We start from the raw sequence: 7,838 nt of genomic DNA, 5'->3' as shown, positions 1-7,838 counted from the left end.
TTTGGATTATCAACCACTGAGTTGGTGACGGTCAAAATATCAATATTAAAGCAGCAGAATCAAATGCGTTTGTTTCAAAGCTCCCTGAGTTGAATATGAGTCTGGTTTGACTCTGCACTCCATGCATTTATTCTATGGTATAGTTAGGGCTCACCAGCTTTATCACTGAGTAATTAAGATGCACCCTGGCCTGCAGATGGCGCCCTATGATCACATGACCAAATCACACATGCCAGCTAAAATCAAATTACCCTCTTCACATAGCTTCCAGTTGAGAGTGACTTAAAATTGACCCTGGCCCAACATCAAATATAACCACACCACCTCACTTATTGGCATTAGCTGTACTGCTACTGTTACATGATTCATCAGCATTCTTATTTTGTCCGCTCCAGCATGCCACTGTCTCTTCAGTCTCTTCCCAGTCACATTCCTGATCACCCAAAGTCTGTGTGTATACTAAATAATAGGAGGTTAGGTAAATGTGCTTTTCCTTACTGGCCTGGAGGTGCAAAGAGGAAACACTGTCCAATTTTAGAAGCTTTCTGTCAGCAGGACATATGACCAGCGAGAGGGGTCATGAATGTCTCTGCAGATCCAGCCTTCTCCCGTTCTGTTGATGTTGACATAATTATTACTTAACAAGTTAAGAAACATAAGGGGGCCTGCTGTCAGGGGTGGAAGGAGAATCTTCACTTAAAGGAGCACTTCACCCACAAAATGAGCATTTGTAAATCACTTAGTCAGGCTGTGTTAACTTAAATTTGTCATGTCTCCATGGAAAACTGCAAAGAAGTTGAGTAACTGATTGATTAGGGAACCTTTCAACAACAGCAAAAAACTCTCACACAACTCGTGCAGTATAATCTAAGTCTCATTTATCCAGTCATGCTCAGCACTTCCCATACACAAGCATTTTTGCTAAAACCTTACTGTGTAATACTGAAATTGAAACTTATCCATGTTCTCTGCAAAGCCAGACTCCAAGGTTATTGTAGTGAAATGCATGAGGTTACCAGGTACTAAGCATATGCCTGTATAAATGAGACTTGGATTATATCAGGAGTTGTGTGAGAGTTTGCAAAATGAAATTTTGATATAGTTTTGCTGTCATTAAACGTGATTCCCAGTCAATTAATAACTCAATGTTTGACATTTTCTGTGGAGACATGCGAGAAAAAGTTTTCTTGATGAATTCAAGGTAATATGGCATCAATAATTCATATACAAATGGTCATTTTGTGGGTGAAGTACTTCTTCAAATAAAAATACCCATGCCACAATATAAAAATGCTCCATTAAAAAAGTCCTGCATTTAATATCTTGAGTAAAATGTGCAGAAGTATTATCAGCTAAATGCACTTATAGATTGATCCTAGTACTTATTCTGGAGTAAAATGTTCCCTGTGACTGATGTGATGTTATTGGATTGTTAATACTGTTGTGTTTGTAAGTCAGTGTCAGTAACAATTAATTGCTGTGAGTACTTGAGGTGGAATTTTATCTAATTTATTTACAGTTTGGTAGTTTAGTCGAGTGGCATTCAAACTAGGGGTCGGACCCCTCCAGAGGGTCACCAGATAAATCTGAGAGGTCTTAAAATGATTAATGAGAGAGAAGAGGGTGTTCAGTTTCACACATTTGTATCAGTTTTTTTTCCTTTGGAATTTTTTTTAATAACTCTCTGAGCCTTGAGGGGTTTAACCCTTTAAAACCTGAGTAAATTGGCTTGATTTCTTTTGAAAACATGGGGCAAAGGCAGCGAGTAAGAAGAAATTACCCCCCAAAATTGCAATGAATTAGTAAAGAGAATATTTAAAAAGAAAAGAAAAGTCAAAACATACAAACAAGAAAACTACCTGCTTAAAAATTAAAATTATTATCCAACATAATTTTAAAATGTTATAATAACTCTGAATATAGTTTTCTTTAGCTTTTTTCTTTTTCCTAAGTTTTTGTTTTTAAATAATTCTCCAATTTTCTTGTTTAAATGTGTGGGACATTTCTTACCAAGTTGCTCATTGCCATTTTCCCCATGTTTTTGAAAGAAATCACAATTTGCTCAGGGTCCAAAGGTTTGAAGACTTCTGAAAGGCATCTGAAAGCAGCACAAGAAAAGTGATGTAGCTCCAGGTTTCAAAGAGTTAAATGACATTTAGAGGAGACATCATGATGCTTTAGTGGAGATGCTCACAAAACAGTTTTTGCAAGAGGTTACAAGCAAAAACGATAAGGAAACACTGGTTTAATCTTTGCATGCTTGTGTTGTATTTTATACACTATAACCTTTATTTAAAGGTTTACAATGAAGGAGTGGAGCTTAGCGTTTGTGAACATGCAAGCCAGCCAAATTTAATATAAAAGCCAGCCCCAGATTCACTCGCACTGTGTATTTCACCTGGCTATATATCGTTTTTTCAGCACTGTGTCTTTTGATGCCTGCTGTTTACAGTCTGTCACCTGGTTGCTGCCTTTTTATAAAGCTGTGACCTCACCTGAGCTCTGTAGGGGGACATGGAAAATCAGAAAATACAGGCAGAGGACAGAGTCTCTATAGCAAACCATGTCACCACACACTTCTGGTTGGGTATAAGTGCTAATTGGATTATTTCTGTATTAATCTCTACATTGCTTTTGTCCCTGCATAGTATATCTTTAATAACTAGGAAGTCACACTGAGATTAAAACCTCTTTAACAAGTGAGACCTAGCCAAGACAGGGTCAAATAACTGCATCCAACACGGACAGGACAACAACATCAACAGCAACACAAAATACACAATACAGTGCATTCAGAAGGCAGCAATATTTAGTCATGTGTCTGTTATTTGAGACAACTGCAGCTAGCAGTGACCACCTCCATTATAATATAAGATTGCTATAGTCTGTCTTTTATGTGAAATCTTAATCTTAAATTCTCATGTAAAATACAAGTACCTGGATGATATGCTTCAGTGCAGTACATGAATAAATGTTACTTCCACCACTCTGCTGCGAGCTTAGAAACTAAATATCAATGAGTCCTGAGTTGGTGTGATAGTAGAGGACAGAAGTGCAGTTACATTTGGGTATGTTATGAGATTGTGGTAGCTGCAGCAGACTTGAAGTCTGTGAGGTACTCAAGTCTAGATATTTGGGCCCATTCCTACGCTCCAGGCTGCTACATTTTGGATTAACAGATGCCACTTTGTGCGGGAATGAGATAGGCCTGTGGGTCTATTCAGGCAACACACAGGTGCATAATGGCGAAGTAAAAATGATGGAAGGAAAGTGATGGTTTGTGAAGAGCCATGTCCTCATTATAATTGAACAATTTGTAGCTGTTGTAGGATTAGTTTATTTTCCTTAAACTAATACACACACCAGTGTCCCTTGATTAAATTGCGTCCCGCATGCTCTTAGTGCACTCGGGCTGTTTATTTGTGCGTGCAATGGTTTTTCCTCCGCCGCTGAAGTGTCTCGGTAATCCCTCTTTTATTGTGAAAGGTTATTCTCCGCATGCTCCTGCCTCTGTCCGTTAAGATTAGCCATTCCTGGAGAGACTTCCATTTGCCTCTCATTATTAGACTTCTGTTACCTTTCGTCGGTCAGGCAGCTTTGAGCACCTCTCTTCCACCTAAGGTGAAGAGGATGTGCCTTGTGTCAATCATCTTGACACCGGCAGAGGGGCTAAGATGGCAGTTCAATGGCAGATAATCCTGAGTGGAAAGTTTGGACTGTGTGTGTGTGTGTGTGTGTGTGTGTGTGTGTGTGTGTGCGCTCGCCACAGCCCAGCATGGGATTTCTATCCACAGGTAGGCCAGATGCTACCTGTCATCTCCATTCAATCAATGTAATCACTGACCTTTGCAGTAACATGGTTGTTTGCATATCATATCAAGGCCAGGGGGAGAGCCAGAAACAAAGATGAGTGAATAGATGGAAGGGCTTTTTCTTTCTTATTCTCCTCCATCAGCACCACCACCAAACATCCACCTAATCCCTTCTAAAATGAAAAATTTAGAGAGACAAGCTAGGAAAGAGGTTTTTGTGGGCAGTCAAGTCTTCCATACTCACCGCTTGTGCAACGCTGTATTGTCAGTAGTGTGTGTGTGTGTGTGTGTGTGTGTGTGTGAGACCCATACAAAGCTATGATCTGCGGGCTGATACAGTATCAGTTAGGTGCAGCTGTCTGGTGAAACGGTCGCAGAAAGGGGAAGCTCTGACAGTTACCACACAGTCAGTGAATCTGCAGTATGGGCTTCCCTCCCCTGCCAACTTGCAATGTACAGAGGATCCCTGGGAACACACACTTTGATCTGCTGATGCTTATCTGGGAGTCAGATGTGCACAGAGGTGTGTAGCAGCGGGCAAATATTGTTTGGCCTCATATTCAGATCTTTTACATATCTTTGATTGTTTGATTGTTATTAGTGATGCATTTGCATGAAAGCAGCATGTTGTTGTGGTATCTATTCAAGGTGAACTACTTTACATACTGTTCAGCAGTTTCATGTCTAAAAAAAGTACTATATTTTATGAACTGATAGAGGCTTGGAATGAAAATTTCTTCCTCAAATCTACAAATTAATGTGTAAATATAGCTGTTGGTTAAATGTACTTGAGTAAAAAATATTTTCATCTGAAATGTAGAGGACTACAAGTATATCATGTACTGTAAAAACCAAAGTACTTAGCTACCCCAAAATACCTTGAAATCTTACTTAAGTGCGTCACTTGAGTAAATTTTACTTCCCACCACTGTGTTTGTGTTGAATGGTAAATGGACCTGCACTTGTATAGCACCCTTCTAGTCATCCGACCACCCAAAGCACTTACACTACGAGTCACATTCACCCATTCATACACATTCACACACTGGTGGCCGAGGCTACCATACAAGGTGCCACCTGCTACTCAGTTTGAACACACTCACACACTCCTGATGAACAGCCATTGGGAGCAATTTGGGGTTCAGTATCTTGCTCAAGAATACTTCGACATGTAGGCTGGAGGGGCCAGGGATCGAACCACTGATCTTCCGATTGGTGGACGACCTGCCCACATCAAAAGTTTTTCAGGGGTTCCTAGTGCCGGTGTGTTATTAAATAAAACAGATGTTGACAAAGTTTTCTTTTGGGGATGTAATTTATATATGAAAAAATGTAATAAATTCCAATATATTTTATCGCAATACTCAGCTTATCGGATCTTCTAGTGATTCCCACCCCTATCTGTTACAAGTGAAAATTCTGCAAGTTAAAGTGCTCATTATGCAGAATGGTCTATTTCTGAATAATATATTCATAATATTGTATTATAACTGGATTATATGTTGGTGCATTTATGTGTACGCATCACTTTCAGTGTTGCAGGTAAAGGTGGGGCTAATTCTACTTAACATACTGCGGGGTAGCTCATCTATAATAATATATTACGATAATATTCTGTATTAAAGGTGCTGTATACAACATTAAGAACATTAATATAGCACAAACTGCTAGAGATATAGTGGAGTAATGCCATCCTGGCCAGAGAATGAAGTCATGCTCCCTCTGCATTTGTTGTCATCTGAGCCTCTCTGTTTTTTGTTGTGGTAGTTGTGCCAGTTGCGTGTGCAAGTGAGTTCCTGTGTGTGTGTATTCCACTCGCTAGCTAATCGCCACTGCTCTGCACTGCACTCATACAGCTGCTGATAATGCCATCCCAACCCTCAGTGGCAAAATTGTGTCATTGTGGAAGCATGGCACCCACCCTCCTTCTTTACTCGCTTCAGTACATCAGTCACATGATCACAGCCTTCCATAATACCTGGGTTATTCACAAATTACTGGCTCATCATTATGTGGAATTTGTATGAATTTTGGTGCATTACTTTAAGTAGGAAAATGTACGAATATTGCATGAGAGCAGCCTACTGCTCGCCACCGGCTCAGCCACCTCCATGTTGAGAGCCATGTGCAGGCAATCCTGGCTTGGACTCTGAACCATGAATATGCTCATTTAAGAGTCGACTTAAAACTCTCCTCTTTGGTAAAGCTGATAGTTAGGGCTGGCTCAGGCTTGCCTTGGACCAGCCCCTAGTTAGGCTGACATAGGTCTAGTGTGCGGGCGGACTTCCTGTGATAACTGAGCTTCTCTCTCCATTTGCAAACATCCATGTCCCATTAATGCTACAGGCTCAGCCTTCTCCCCCTGAGCTTTTGGGCTCCCTTGTGTGTCCACGGATTGCAGTTGCGCCTGGATTGTGAGTTGTAGTTGCGCTGCTGCCGTGTTCCTGCCTGATGCCTACTATTACTGCTATTATTATTAGTCATACCTCTACCATTATTATAACCTTATAACTAATATTGTGACATACATATACTATCATGTATTAATATATGCATATAAAATTCATAGGCTACTACCATATACTACTATTACTATAGATTATTTCTATTATGATTATTATGTTATTGTTTTTATTGTTGTCGCTGTACATCTCTCGCTGTGTATCATTTTGTCATATGCATTACTCTTAGTTTATTATGTTGATTTGTTTTGTACACCCAACATTTATTGTGCCTCTGTCGGTGCTGGAGGAGGGATCCCTCCTCCATTGCTCTTCCTGATGTTTCCACCATTTTTTTTCCACCGTTAAAAGGGTTTTTTCCTTATCCACTGTGAGGGTCCAAGGACAGAGGGATGTCGTATGCTGTAGAGCCCTGTGAGGCAAATTGTGAATTGTGATATTGGGTTTTATAAATAAAATAGACTGAATTCAACTGAATGTCATGAAGCACTTTTAATAATCTGAGTCTCCAAAGTAGCAAGTGAATAAAGCTGTAATGATGTAAAATGTATATTTACCTTAATAGTGTAAAGTGGTATAAACCTGAAATACTCAAGTAAAGTACATGTACCTGAGTAAATGTACTTAGTTACTTGCCCCCAGTGTGTGCTATAGTATAATAAGCATTTATATTGGTGTATATTCTCATCATGCTGCCTCTCCTCAAGAGCTTGCATTCATCAGTAGTGTTGTTATGGGTGTCCCCCCATAAAATAATAAGAAACACATCTTCCTCTCTTATCCAGTCTTTGCTGATAAAACACCCGGAGCTCCTTTGGATGAAAAATTGCTAATCCTGAAAACACAATTCTTAACCTCACCTCAGAATGACTTAACAGGCTGTAAGATTACGTCTGGGCTAAATATTATTATTGGTCGTTTCTTAAAAATACCACGCCAAATTAAATGGTGTTTCAAAATGCAGCTCGACTTTCAGCAGCCTGGCAGAGATTTACTTTGATTTCTTAAAGGCCTGCGAAGGCCCGAGCAGAGATAACAGTTGTTGAATATGTAACACCAGCCATTTTTCATAAACTGAGTGGCATTATCCAGAAATAGGCTGCTAATATTGGTTGAGTGCTTTCTTGCCTTGTATCGAAAGTCATTAGTTTCCCAGAAATGGAAATGGAGTATTGATAAACTACTGTACAATGGTCCTAATAGTTTTGTTGTTAAATTGTACTGTAATTGAGGATGGATAGTGTATGATGTATGTCGGGTTTATAGGGGTTTATGGCTTTCATTTAGCTTCTGAACTAAAAACAGATTGGGAAAAGTCGGATTTTAAAGTTGTCAGGTAGCCAGACAGAGAAAACAGTTACTGATTCAAACAAACAGCATCAGTTCGTATTGCATATGAAACCAAAAACACATATTCTGAATTTCTTTACAACCTCATGGCCTCAAGACAAACAGTTAGAAAGTGAAAAATGTTTTCTCTGGAACCTGAATTAGGAAATCATCACTTTTGAAACTGCTTTTTCATGTCCTTTTGTAGAGGAAGTACAACACTGATATAAATCTA

The sequence above is a fragment of the Epinephelus lanceolatus genome, chromosome 3 (assembly GCF_041903045.1).
Source record: "Epinephelus lanceolatus isolate andai-2023 chromosome 3, ASM4190304v1, whole genome shotgun sequence".
Taxonomy (NCBI): Eukaryota; Metazoa; Chordata; class Actinopteri; order Perciformes; family Serranidae; genus Epinephelus; species Epinephelus lanceolatus.
The sequence above is the reverse complement of the archived record's forward strand: the minus strand, read 5'-3'. Positions refer to the sequence as shown.